We start from the raw sequence: 15,689 nt of genomic DNA, 5'->3' as shown, positions 1-15,689 counted from the left end.
GTCAGAATGGCGAAATGTAATACAATATTGTTATCAAGACAATGCTATCGTGATATCAGATTACTTTTTCAATCAAGAACTCAGATATGAAAGTTTTCATCAAGAGACTTCTAAAATAAATGACTTCTTATGATCTACCAAATGTGTGGCACTGGAAAGATTATTCGTTAGACCACTGGACTGACTATACCGTAAATATTTTCCACCTAACCGTCTAAGGGAAGATCCCAAAAGAACCTAAAATCGATTTTTTATTTGTCTCATCGATCAGATCACCGGGGTCAAACCCAAAGTAAGGCTGCTTCGATGGTTAGAATATAATGGGTTTCATGAAAAGTTTGTCATGCAATCAAAAAAATATTATTAATGATAGACCGGAACCTCGTGAATTCTACACAACTCTGTGTGTAAGCCCTAGTGAGCAGCATGGACGCTAAGTGGCTATGGAATGTGCCGAAAAAGAAAAAAAAGCTTTGGGGTAATATCTGCAACGATTAAATTTCATTCTGTCATTTAAGCCACGACAATTCAATCACAGTCCTTGAGGAACTTGGAGATCAATACTAGAGGGATCAAAATTTACAAACAAAGGTAGCTGTATATGGACAACAGTAATAGAAGAAACAAGAAACGGGTAATCTGTAGCTGTTTTGGGGTGGATTGAGATCTTTTAAGCAACTTGGTAGAAGACTTGATGTGCAGTTGCTGAATGTCTTGTAGCCACATACAAGCAGAACTGAAAGATTATGCTACAAAATTAATAAATTTAAAGAATTTTTAGCGTCATTAAAGTATTACTTTCACTTTTTTCATGATGCAACAGGTCGTGACACGAACTCGGCTAAACACAGGACTGAATAGTTTGCAGCCTTCAAGTTCCTTCAAAAAGAAAGGTTTTGAAAGTTAGAGTCTTCAACGAACCAAATGTGAATCCTGACAAAGTATACCGTTAGAAATTCTTTATTCGCTTGTATGGAGATGGAAAAATGCCCTCTCTGGTATAAGCCATATCAGATATAACAAGAAAGTAGTAACAAAGCTTCAGTATGGCCACTTTTCCCATTACTAACACAGCAGCTGTGCAGCATTCAAATCGGAAGTACCTCCAATTCCATGAACGAAATTGTCTATGTATGAACCTAATCGAGGGAGGTGGTGTGTTAAAGAGGATATGCAAATTCCAAGGACTTACAAAGCTACCATCAACTCCAACCAGATAATCTTACTTACCTGTAGATAAAAGGGAACTGCAAGATAGGATTGTGAACGAGCCACACGTTAGTGTAAAAGAGCCGATATGAAGTTTTCAGGCGAACTCTGCTTTCTGCCAAGGGAGTTCGTGTACGAGTGGCAGGTCGGAAGACAATCTGATATAGAAGATAACGAACAACAGCTGTAAATATAAATATGTCATTGACAACGGTTAATTGTTGATCCAATCACTTAAGATTATCATTTTGTGATATCGACCCCGCCTTATAGACCTAAAAAAATGGAGATGAAGACAATCTTGATGAAACTTTAAATGAAGGTGTAAGGACAATGTAAATTTTTTTGGAATTATTTAACACGAGCTGCTTTGGAGTCATTTAACACGAGCATATCCACGGCCGTTGACCAGAGCCATCGTAGATCACCAAGTAAATTCCTCTACAAAAATAGAGCACCAAATCGTCTGTAGAATTCTGCTTAGGTGTTCGCTGCATATAGCGGAAATCATGGCTAGCCTAGTGTGCATTTTATTGTAGAGCCGTTAACATTGGCAAGAAAGTCGAAATACACAGATGTGTGCCTAGATCTATTTTTGAGACTGTTTTCAGAAAACGTAGTTTTACTAAGATACCGAAACGTTCAGATAACATTTTACTAAGAGGAGATGTCGAGATACTTGTTGTTCTCTTATCATAACGAATGCAAGCAGCACTACTACTAACCATACATAGTAATCTATATTATAAAAGAGAACGTACAAATCCTTTGTTCCCTCATCACGCTAATACGGCTGAACCAATTTCTTTTATTTTTGGGGGGTTATTAGGATTTGGACCCTAGATGGTTTTTATAATATCACTTTAATTTTTAATTACCAGTGTCTTGAGATAATTGACCATTCAAGTGTCCATAACGTACAAATCCTTTGTTAGTTCATCATAGGTATAAAAATAAACGTATTTATATGCAACCCGCATGACCGTGTCACTCGGCGGGTTAACATAAATGACAGGCGCTATAATGTTAACATTTACTGCAATTTGAAAGCGAAAAAGTAAAAATTATCTAAGTAACAAAGTTTATTGCGTTCCGGGGTGACCGCAACGAAGCGGGGTGAACGCTGCTAGGCTATATTATAAAAGAGAACGTACAAAACCTTTGTTCCCTCATCACGCTAATACGGCTGAACCAATTTCTTTTATTTTTGGGGGGTTATTTGGATTTGGACCCTAGATGGTTTTTATCATATCACTTTCATTTTTAATTACCAGTGTCTTGAGATAATTGACCATTCAAGTGTCCATACGTACAAATCCTTTGTTATTAGTTCATCATATGTAAAAATAAACGTATTTATATGCAACCCGCATGACCGTGTCACTCGGCGGGTTAACATAAATGACAGGCGTTTTAATGTTAACATTTACTGCAATTTGAAAGCGAAAAAGTAAAAATTATCTAAGTATCAAAGTTTATTGCGTTCCGGGGTGACCGCAGCGAAGCGGGGTGAACGCTGCTAGTATTTGATAAGAAGCGTAGAGTGCAAGCAAGCGACCACAAATCGACTGTAGAATTCTGCATAGATGATCGCTGCATATAGCGGAATATTATGGCAAACGGTCTAGAGTACATTCCTTGCAGAGTCCAGCTAAGAGCCGTTAACAATGACAAGAAGTTAAATGAAACACTGAGATAGATCATCGAAACAAGAAGCCTTTGGCTGAGAAAGAATGAATATCACGGTGAGCTCATAAGGTGTAGTAAAGAGAAAGCACGTTAAAATGTTAGTTAAGTTGGTAGGTCTCTTGCGATAGGACAAGTATCGCCGAGCTTGTAAAGCTTTTTTTAAAATGCATCCACTACGTCAAAAATAGTCTTAAAATGAGAACATTAGCAGAGATGTAAATTGACTTTATTGTAATAGTATTCTACAATTTCTGAAAAGAGATTATATCGATCCCTAAGTGATGTGGTGATTAAAAAATAATTTTGAGGATGGACGGGGATGATCTATTTTTAATTAGTGGGTCAGAGTGCAGCAGGCGCGCCAATAAATCGAGGGGTCCGGTAAGGCTAAACGGCTTATGCCGGCTTATGTTTTTACAATACTGAGAAATTTAATAGTCAGCAGTGGACATCGGCATCTATTATTTGTTTCCTTTTGGCCTACAGCTAGTAATGAAATCCAAATATGAAAACAAAGCTGTAAGATCTTGTGTTGTGTACCTAGGTCTTAAAAACGAAGCGGTGGTGCTTTTAGAGATCCTTATCTTTCATTACACAATGGCGTAGCATTTATAAAACCGTTGAATAACTTCTCCCTTTAATAAGACGATGGTATGACAGACGTATACCTTTGGGAACGATGAGCGGTGTTTTTTTAGGTGGGCCCTTGGGATTGAAAATGTTGGGATAACAAATGTAAAATAAAATAATATTAATTTATCAATTATAATCAAGTAATTGCTATACATCCCGTTAAAATGCAACTTGCAAATTCGAAATAATCGAGTTTAAAAATATTGACGTGTGGAACAAGTAGTATTTATGTGAGAAAGAATGAATATCGAGGTGAACTCATATAATTTAGTAAAAAGAAAGCGCATTATTTGATGGACTAGTTGATAGGTCACTTGCGAAAGGACAGGCATCCCCTAGATTGTGAAGTTTTTTGTAATCTGCATCCACAACAATAGAAATAGCCTTAAAATAACAAAATTAGCAGAGATACTAATTGAAGCAGAGATGATACTTGACTTTATTATAATAGTATTCTAGAAAGTCTGAAGACAAATATTAATCGATCTCTAAGTGATGCGGTGATTAAAGAAACAATTTTGAGGATGGACGGGAATATTTTATTTTTAATTAATGGTTTAAAGAGCAACAGGTGCGCCAATAATTCGAGGGTTCTATTTCGAGGTTCTTGGTAAGGAGGTGCCGGTATAACACCTTCTTACAATGCTGTGTAATTTAGAAATTATCAGTGGACATTGGCATGTATTCCTTAAATCCTATCTGCTTAGAGCTAGTAAAGAAATTCAACAATTAATCGGAGGCCGCAGTATTTTGTGTTGTGTACGTAGGTTTATAATCAAAGTGATGCTTTTAAAGCTGCTTTACTCTCATTATACAATGGCGTACTCTTTATAAACCGTGGATTTACTTCTCCCTATAATAAGACGAAGGTATCAGAGTCATATAGCAATGAGATAATACAGCGGTTTTAGGTGAGCCCTTGGGATTGAAAAATGTGATACCAAATATAATAATCATAAGTATTAATTTATCAATGATTATCAAGCAATTGCTAAACTTCCCTTTATATGCAACAACAATACTATTTGAGAGTGCTTGCTGCTGAAGAAATCTACCTATCACGCGTATCGCACTGACCTTGTTCTTGATCGTTAGCCCAATAGAAACTGTATAATCGAAAGAGTTGTGTTCTTACGGATACAATATTTATAGAAATTCTCCTGTGTGTTTAATCACGAGGCTACGAAGTAAGCATTTAATTAGCGTCCTTGCAGCTTACAAGGGCTTACATACAGAGCTGTGTAGTATTCACTAGGTTTCGGTCTATCTTTAATAATATTTTCACGATTGCATAATGATAAAAACTTGATATGGAACTCATTGTATCTAACTTCCGTAGCATCCTTACTTTGAGTCTGAGACCGGTGATCTGATCGATGAGACAAATATAGAATCGATTTTAGGTTCTTTTGAGATTTTCCCTTAGACGGTTAGGTGAAAATATTAACGTTAATAGTAACACTGATCATCACAAAGCAACCAAACTGTGGGCTAATCAAATTATCTTTTCATATAATATCATTGTATGCTTTGATTAATTATGTGTATGTGTATGCTATGATTAGTAGAACCAAGTGAGACCGTTATGGGTGCCAAGTAAATTTCTTCAGCAGGTAACACACTCAAATAATATTGTACTTGTATAAAAACGGGAAGTATACGGCTTTCCATGTCTAATTGTAATTTATATCCATAACATATAAGGTGAAAATAGAGTTTAACATGATTTAATTCGTACTTAACGGAGAATTGGGGTTCCATTTTTAGTCCGCATCATTGCGTGTGGAAGGACTCTTCCTTCTACGTGTGGGTTTTAAAACAGATGACAATACACACTCTGCAATATTTACCTCAGTCGATTTGACATTCTTGCGGATTGAGACATTATCACACAAGGAAGGTGCATTAGCTCAACGTGTCGCTTTGATGATAAACTGATGCCCATAAAATCCTGTAGAACTTTTTAATCGTACGGTAACAGTATTTGTGAATTAAGGATTAATCTTGCTAACGTTGGGTCTGACGTAGAGTTAATCCCCGTGAATATTTCGTGCCCATAATTAAGCACTATTCGATAATCATTACACTTGGAAATTCGCTCAAGAAGGCCTTTTTTTCTGCGAATTTTGAATGTTCTGTGACTTGTTATTTTGTTGTATACTCTGATACCATATTTGCATTCAGGGCTTCCATCTGGTGTGTATAGTGATGTGCAATTTTTTTTATAAAAAGATGACCAGCAGAGTGAGAAAACGGAAGCATTAATTTAATTGCCTTCAAATGAAGATTGTAGTCCCCTGTACAATCTAGTCCCTTTGGATGATTTGGAATACGATTATGACCTTCTCTATATACTGCAGACAATGTTAACGGTAATGTTAAAGTAACGGTTCTTAACTGAACATCTCCAATATGTAACTAAAGTACAAAAAATTCCCTCAATTGTTATTTTGGTGATGTCTATGTTCTACCCCTGTTCTACCAGGCCTGCCAACTATACACTGCTGAGTATATCTGATGTCATGTCACAGCCTGTTGCAATCTTTTAATGAAAAGAAAGAGAAAGCAATCTTTTAATGAGGCTAAAGTTTCTTTTAATTTAATAATTTCGTAGCATTAATTTAATAATTTCGTAGAAAGCTAGTCCACAAAATGTACCAGATTAATTGCCAGTAGTTCAGGCTTACGATGTGTACTAAGCTCTAACACTGAAGCAAACTGTCCATTAGCCTGGTATGTACACGAGCATACCCATAACCGATGACCAGAGCAATCCTAGATCACCATGTCAATTACTTTACAAAAATAAAAGCACTAAATCGTCTGTAAAATTCTGCATAGATTATCCTTGCATATAGCGGAATAACATGGCAAACTGCCTAGGTTACATTCGTTGCACAGTCCAGCTAAGAGCCGTTAACATTGGCAAGAAGAGAGTTGAAACAAAGATATGAGCTTAGATCTATGTTCTTATGTCTATGATTGTCTTTATGTCGTATAAAAGCTGGAGCAATAAGTTGAAACCAACAGGGATCGACGAGTAGTAGAGCTTTCATTCTTATGCTCCTGCTTGGATAAAAATGTACATGCCGTCTTTCCATGTACCGCATATCGAAGCTTCGTTCTTTATCAAGAGAGTTAAACTTTGTTTCTATTTAGGAGATTCGAAAATAAACGGTATTTACCCAATGTTTAGTTACCTTGCAGATGGCTGAATCCTTGGAGTCTATCTTCTGCTATTGAACATCTTAACATATAAACAATCAAACAATAAACAATTGTTATAAACGTCAAATGAAAAGTACTGTAGTATCAAATGTTATTACTAAATGAATTGGTTTAACTCGTTAACTTGAGTGTCCTCCTACGGTCTCATTTTGTATTCAGGTAACAAAGCAGCTCTTTTAAAGGATTCCAAAATATGCAAACGGATCAATAAACCACCACCATGTTTTATACCTTGTCCTAACACCTTCATTTTAAATTTCATCAAGATCGTCTTCCATGTCTTCCATCATAAAATTTCATCGATGTCCATTTTGTTAGGTCTATAAGGCAGGGACGGTATTACAAACTAATAATCATAATAGATTGGATCACCATTTAAGCCGTTGTAAAAGATATATTGGTTTTCTACAGCTGTTGTTCTTCATAATCTTTATTAGATTGTCTTCCGATCTGCATTTGTAAAAGAACTCCGTTGGCAGAATGCAGAATACCTTAAATACTCCATACCCCTCTTTTCCACTTACATGTGTCTCGTTCACAATCCTACCTTGCAATCACTTCTTATCTAGAGGTAAGTAAGCTTATCCCGCTGGAGCCGATGGTAGCTGTGTGGATGCTGGATTTCGTATATCCTCTTTCACACACCAACCTCAATGGATTGGGTTCTTGCTTAGACCATTTCCCGCCTGCACGTGGAGCTACTTCCGAATTGAATGGTGCAGACCTGTCGTGTTAGTAGGGGAAAAAGAGGCCATATTGAAGCTTTGCAACCACTTCCTTGTTACACCTTATAGGCTTAAACCAGGAAGCACATGTTTCCTTCTCCATACAGGGGAATAAGAAATGTGTAATGTTGAACATTTAGTTAGGATTGAGATATGACTCCCAACTCACAACTCCTAACTCACAGTTGAAGACTCTGACTAACTTGCACAGTTCTTTTTCTGTTTGAAGGATCCTATTCTCTCTTGGAGCCTTGCAACTATTCTCTCTTGAGTATAGCTGAGGTCGTGTCACAGCCTGTTGCATCATAAAAAAAAATGAAAGCAAACCTTTAATGACGCTAAGTGTCTTGAAATTTAATGATTTCGTAGCATTTCCATTCGGTTCTGTTCATATGTGCTATTAAAAGAATCAGCAAGTGCTCATGAAATTTTCAACCAAGATTCTTAAAAGATCTGAATCACACCCATCAATAATTACTGATACCCCATTTTTAGTTTCTCCTATTACAGTTGTAATATACAGTTACGTTTGCTCCTTCGAAACCTCTCTGCACCATTTGAAGCAGTCTGGTATTGATCTCCAAGATTCTCAAGGACCGTGAGTGATTTGTCATAGCTTCAGAGGCACAATTAATTATGATCGTTGAGACATTCCCCGAAAGATATTTTTGTCTTTCGGCTCTTTTCATGTCTAATTGTAATTTATGCCCATCAAATATTAGGTGAAAATAGCGCTTAACATAATTTATATACGTACTTAACGTAGATTTGACTGGCCATTTTTATTCCACACCATTGCGTGTAGAAGAACTCATCCTTCTACGTGTGGGTTTTAAAACACAAGACAAGAGAGCCTCTGCAATATTCACCGCAGTGAAATTGACATTCTTGCGCATTAAGACATTATCACTCAAGGTAGGTGGCATTAACTCAACCTGTCGCTCTGATAAGCTGATATCCACAAAAGTACTATAGAACTTTCTTTTATCGTAACAGTATTTGGGAATTTTGCTAACGTTGTGACTCATATTGAGTTAATCCTCCCGAAAAATTTGTGGCTATCGTTAAGCACTAATCGATTATCTTAACACTTGGAACTTTGCATAAAAATGCCTCTATTTCTGCTAAATGTGTATGTTCCTTGTGTTGTTAATTTTTTGTAATCTTCTCATACCTTTATACAGCAGCCCAAATTAACAGTTCGGAAGATGTCACCGTCTTAATTTAAAGATTTCCTAATATGTTTTTTGTCATGCAGTTTCATTTGGTTGTAAATGTTGCATATAAATTTCCTCATCCAGACGTTGCTGAATAAGATCGAAGATCTTAGATTTTTTCAACTCCTCGGACGGTTGTAAGTGCCTTCATAACCCCATGTAGAGGTCCCCGAGTAATGTCTAGAATTGAGTTCTCAATGATCTTGAGTTGGCATGGCCATTCAGGATTTATAATTTATAAATTAATACTTATGTTTCTTACATATGGTATCACAAAATTTTTCAATCCCAAAGGCCCAACAAAAATGTACGTTCCCAAAGCTATATGACTGTGATACCCTCGTCTTATAAAAGGTGGAACTAAATCCAAGGTTTTTTAAATTGTACGCCATTGTATAATGTGCGTTAAGTAGCTCTAAAAGAGTTAGTGCTTTATTCTTAAGACGTAGGTACACTACAAAAGATTCTGCGGCCTCCGATTCATTGAATTTCTTTACTAGCTCTAAGCCAATTGGAATTAGGGAATACATGGTTACGCCCACTGCTGATTTCTAAATATCACATCATTTTTAGAAAGACATAAGCCGACATTAGCACTTTGGCATTACCGGACACCTCGAAATAGAACCCTCGAATTATTGCCACGCCTGTTGCAACCTAAACCATTAATTAAAAATCTTACATCCCCGTCCATCTTCAAAATTATTTCTTTAATCACCGCATCACTTAGAGATCGATTTAATCTCATATCATTATCTTTTTTCATACATTGTGGAACATTATTAGAATGAATTCAAGTGACATCTCTGCTAATGTTACATTTTTAAGACTATTTTTGACGTAGTGGATGCATATTACTTGAAGCTTCACAAGCTCGGGGATGCTTGTTCTACCGCAAGTAACCCATCATCTTGTCCATCGTTTTAACGCGCTTTCTCCTTTTATCCCTTATTAGCTCACCGTGATATACAGTCTTACTCAGCTAAAGACATCTTGTTCCGCACGTCACTGGTTTTAAACTCGAATATTTCGAATTTGCAAGTCTTAAGGACAATATGTGCTTTTTCTATTTAAACCCACACTCTCTCGTCTGTTGCCCTTTAGAACGTTTCCAGTTAAGTAATTTCTAGCTACGATTGAATGCACTATGTCAAAAAATGGTATAGAAGAAAGTTGGTGTATCCTGTACACTATGACAACTTTAGTGAAAAAGCCGAATGGCCATGCCTACTCAAGATCATTGACAACTCACTTCTAGACTCCGCTCGGCGCCCTCTACGTGTGGTTATGAAGACATTTGCTACCGTCGGAGGAGATGACAATATCTATGATTTGCGATCTTATTCAAAAACGTCTGGATGACGAATTCAAAATGCAACATTTACAAGAAAATGAAACTGCATGACCAGAATAATATTAGGAAATCTCAAAATTAGAACGGTTACTTTTTCCGAACCTTTAACTTTGCCTGCAGCATATAGAGAAGGTCATAATCGTATTGCAATCGTAAGTGACTAGATTGAACAGGGGACAAGAACGTCATTTGAAGGCAATTAAATTAATGCTTCCGTTTTCTAACGCAGCTGGTCATGTTTTCTATGAAAAATTTCCACATCACTATACTCAGATGGAAGCTCTGGATGAAAATACGGTAACAGAGAATTACAAGAAATTAACAACTCAAGGAACATTCACAATTCGTAGAATACGAGTCCTTCTTGTGCGTAGTTCCATTTGATATGATTATTGAACGGTTCCTAATTAAGGGCACGAAATTTTCTCGGGGATTAACTCAAAGTCAGACACAACGTTAGCAAAATTAATCCTTGATTCCGAAATACTGTTACGCCACATAGTGGAACCCTCGAATTATAGGCGCGCCTGTTGCACCATTAACCACTAATTAAAAATCGAACATCCACGTCCAACCTCAAAATTATTTCTTTAATCACCGCATCACTTAGAGTTCGATTTAATCTCTTTTTAATATCTCTTTTCAGAAATTGCAGAACAGTTTTACAAAATGTCAAATGACATCTGTGCCACTTTTCTCAATGTAAGCTGGTAACTCATGTAGTGGATGGATATTACAAAAAGCTTCACAAGCTCGTGGTTGCTTGTCCTATCGCAAGTGACCGATCAACTTGTCCATCATTTTAACGCTCTTAGTAATTACTTAACTGCAAACTTCCTAAAAGCGTTACAACACTGGACCGTTCAGAAATTTCTTCAGCTCTAATACGATTTGAAAATCTTTCCAGTATAATGGCTGATGAAATGTCATAACGCATGTGCTTTTTTCACTTTTTTTGCTGTTATTTACTCTATGCAGCAGAGTAGAATATAGAGTATTACTACTTGATGTTCAAATATTGAAGAAATACAGAGGGACTACACTGCTTATATCAAAAGGAGAGGTTTGTATCACACCATTACACAATCGTTTTGGTGGAGCTCCTCCGTGGCTAAGCGGTTAGCGTACGCGCCTTTGGCGTGGGAGGCCTGGGTTCGATTCCCGGCAGGAGCTCATGTGGTTCGGATTCCACGTTAATCAGTAGGTCCACGTCTCATATAGCCTCGCTGCTGAACGAGACGTAAAACTCAAAATCAACTCAACTCAACAATCGTTTTAGCGAAGTTTTCAAAAGATGAATAATAGCTATCCAAACGTTGTTTGAAATTAGGAAATCGAGACGCGAGATGCGAGTGAAAATTTGATTAAATCTAACGAGTAAGGCATCATTGACACACCAAGAACATGAGAGTATACCAATAGAGGGAAAGAGGATGTCAGAATGACGAAATGTGATACGATATTCTTATCAAAACTATGCTACCGTGATATCATTCAAGAATTTGGATATGGAGAATTTTCTTCAAGAGACTTCTGAAATTAATGACTTTTTCTGCTCTATGATGCGTGTAGCACTTTGTTACTTATCAAAGCATACAGTGAGCTTATATGAAAGTGTTACTTGATTAGCCCGCAGTTTGGTTGCTTTGTGATGACCAGTACTACAAAGTTCTTTGCAAACAAAGGACTGACTATACCGTTTCTATCAAAATAACAATTAAGAAATAGGTCAGAGCGATATGAGTCCTAAGTAGATATCTTCAGGAGAAGCACTCTCATATTGTAATGTAGTTGCATATAAACGGGAACTATAACAATTCCTTGATTATCATCGAGAAAGTAATACCGGTACCTGTTTTTTACATATGGTATCCCAACATTTTTCAATCACAAGGGCCCATGTTAAACCAACCGCTCTTCGTTCCCAAAGGTACACGTCTGTGATACTCTCATCTTATTAAAGGCTGAAGTAAATCCATGGTTTCTTAATTATACGCCATTGTATAATGTACTTAAGGAGCTCTAAAAGTACTAGAGCTTCGTTTTTAGTACCTTGGTACACATCACAATATACTACGGCTTCGGATTCATTATTGAAATTATCTACTAGCTGTAAGCCAATATGAATTAAGTAATAGATGCCGATGTCCACTGCTGACTTCTACATTGCATCATTGTAAGAATATCATAAGCTGCCTAAGCCGTTTAGCACTACCGGACAACGCGAAATGGAACTCTCGAATTATTTACGAGCCTGTTGCAATTTAAACCACTAATTTAAAATCAAACATTCCCGTCCATCCTCAAAATTATTTCTTTAATCACCGCATCGATTTAATCTTCTATTAATATCTTTTTTCAGACATTGTAGAACACTATTACACTGAAGTCAAGTGACATCTCCTCGAATGTTCTCTTTTTAAAGCGATTTCTGACGTAGTGGATGCATATTACAAAAAGCTTCACAAGCTCGGTGATGCTTGTTTTATCGTAGGTGACCCATCAACTTGTCCATCTTTTTAGCGCTTTCTCATTACTATACCTTATGAGCTCTCCGTGAAATTCATTCTTTCTCATTCTTGTTCCGCACGTCACTGGGTTTAAACTCGAATATTTCAAATTTGCAAGTCCTAAGAACAATCTGATCTGCCGTACTTTTCCCATTTCAACCCGCCCGTTCTTGTCAATTGTACTGCATGCAAACTCATTCCAAACTGATTCTAAGGAAAGTATTATGACCGATCTCGACATCTACTTTTATTATCTTTTTATATAAATGCATTCTGATATCTGCAATTAGTAATACCATTGTTTCTGCAGAAAATCACAGCATGCAGGCTTGTAAATAAATCTTAAATTTTTTGCCATAAGAAATTAATTTTTCAACAAATTTTAGAATATTACACTGTGTAGGATGAAATTGACAAATTATGATCTCACTACGCTTTTATCATATTTATTATGTCTGGTTGGTTGTAGTGCATGCTAACTGCTTGCATTCGTTTTGATAAAACAACAACACGTATCTCGAAATCTTCTTTTAGCTAAATATCTGAATGTTTCCGCAGCTTCGTATAACTGTGCTCTCTGAAAACTGTCTGAAGTATAGATCTAAGAACTTATCTGTGTGTTTCATCTAACTTCTTGCCAATGTTAATGGCTGTAGCCAGGTTGCCATAATATTCCGCTATATGTAGCGATCATCTTTGCAGAATTCTACAGACGATTTGGTGATTCTATTTTTATAAAGGAATTTACTTGGTGATCTAGGATTTCTCTCGTCCACTGTCATGGATATACTCGCATACCTACCAGGCCAAATGACAGTCTGGTTCAGTGTTAGAGATGAGTACACTTTGTAAACCTGAACTGCTAGTGTTTAATCGGGTTCATTTAGTGAAGTAACTTTCTGCTCTTGAGAAGATACCTTTGAGTCATTGGACAAGACACGCAAGCTCTATTCGCCTCAGCGAAATAAGGTAGTGTTGAATTAAATAAATAAGATTACAGAAATTCTACTTGTTGACCATAACGTCTCAGATATTAAAGGTGTCAAAAAGCTAATACAGTTGGTTCACTAAACTGTTACAGATGGTAATTAAACCAGAATTTTACTCACCCGTGAGAAAGCGTTTAGAAGGTCGAGAATTTGCAATCCTCCAATAAGCTTAATAAGAGTGTGCGATTTGGCAGTCTGTAGTGCAAGATTAACCGTGCGAGTCAGAAAGGCTTTAGGGTTCTATAGCCTGAAAATAAGTGTGATAGATGCGTAGCGTTATCTATATACCATCTTGATGAAGTGAGTCAAGTTTGCAAAAGACGCCTCGGAATTTTTTATTTACGGAAGTGTAGTATAACTGTTACGGAAAATTGTTAAGCTTTCTTGGCGTTCTGTTTGAAAAGCAGCTTGGAATAGTCGCTAATGAACAAGATGCTGTGCAGTAAAGATTGATTATCTTTATGTCGTATAAAACCTAGATCAGTAAGTAGAAGCCAACTGGAATCGACGTGTAGTGGAACTTTATTCTTACGCCCTCTTGGATATAAATGTACATGGAGTCTTTGCATGTATGGAATATCCAAACATTGTTCTTTATTAAGAGTGTTAAACTTTACTTCCTTGTAGGAGAGTCGAAAACTAAACAACAGTTACACAATTTAAAGTGTCCTTGTAGATGGCACAATCCTCGGAGTCAATCATCTGTTGTTGAACATTTTAACATATATACAATCAAACAATAAACAATTCTTATTAACGTACAATTGAATGATACTTTAGTACGCGAATGTTATATCTAAAGTTTGGTTTTTGGTTGATAACTTAAACGTGTCCTACTACGGTTTCTTTTTCTCATCGGGTAACAAAGCAGGGTGTTAAAAAATTCCAAAATAAATAAACAGAAAAATACATCAACTTCATGTTTATTAGCTTTTCCTTATACCTTCATTTAAAGTTTCATTAAGATTCTTGTCCTTTTATTTTAGGTCTATAAGCTGGGACGATATCACAAAATAATAATCATAACTCACTGGATCAAAAGTTAATCCGTAGTCAATGACTTATTGGTTTTTTACAGCTGTTGTTCGTTATCATCTATACCAGATTATCTTACGAACTGCGATTTCTACATGAATTCTCTTCGCAGAAAACGGAAAACCTTGAATACTTCATATCGACTCTTTTACTCGAAGATGTGGTTCGTTCACAATCCTATCTTGCAGTAACTTTTTATCTACAAGTAAGTAAGATTATCCGGCTGGAGCTGATGGTAGGTGTGTGGGTCAACAGACCAACCTCTTTCGATTGGGTTTAGGCTTAGGCCATTTCGTTCCTGAAGTTGGAGGTACTTCCGAATTGAATGCTGCACAGCTGCTGTGTTAGTAATGGGAAAAGTGGCTATATTGCAGCTTTGTAAGTACTTCCTTGATATATCTGATATGGCTTATACCAGGGAGAGATTTTTCTCTTCCATACAGGTGAATAAAGAAATGTCTTACGTATTCATTTGTCAGGATTCACATTTAATTGATTGAAGACACTGGCTAACTGCAGTATGCATTTCTTTTTGAAGGAACTTGAAGGCAGACAACTATTCACTCTTGAGGTCGTGTCAATGCTACTGCATCATGGAAAAAGTGAAAGAAATCTTCTAATGACCATAAAGTTTCAATAAATTTAATAATTTCGGAATATTTCCTTTCAGTTCTGCTTGTATGTGGCTATAAGAGAATCAGAAACTGCTCATGAACTCTTCTAGCAAGATTATTAAAAATCTGAATCACACCAACCAGCATCAACATTTTCCCGTTTCTAGTTTCTTCTATTACTGTTGTCCATATACAACTGCCTTTGCTCCTTCGAAAGCCGTCTAGTATTGATCTCAAAGTTTCTCAAGAACTGTGATTTAATTGTCGTTGCTTGAATGGCAGAATTAGGTACCATCGTAATTTAATTTATATCCATAATTGTAATTTATATCCATAATTGTAATTTATTTCCATAATTGTAATTTATATCCATAATATATAACGTGAAAATAGTGTTTAGCATTAATTATATACGTACTTAACGCAGATTTGAGTTGCCATTTCGTGTAGAAGGACTCTTGTCCACACCATTGCGTGTAGAAGGAT

The sequence above is a fragment of the Thermobia domestica genome, chromosome 1, assembly GCF_964235325.1.
Source record: "Thermobia domestica chromosome 1, izTheDome1.hap1.1, whole genome shotgun sequence".
NCBI lineage: Eukaryota > Metazoa > Arthropoda > Insecta > Zygentoma > Lepismatidae > Thermobia > Thermobia domestica.
Note: the sequence above shows the minus strand (reverse complement) of the source record.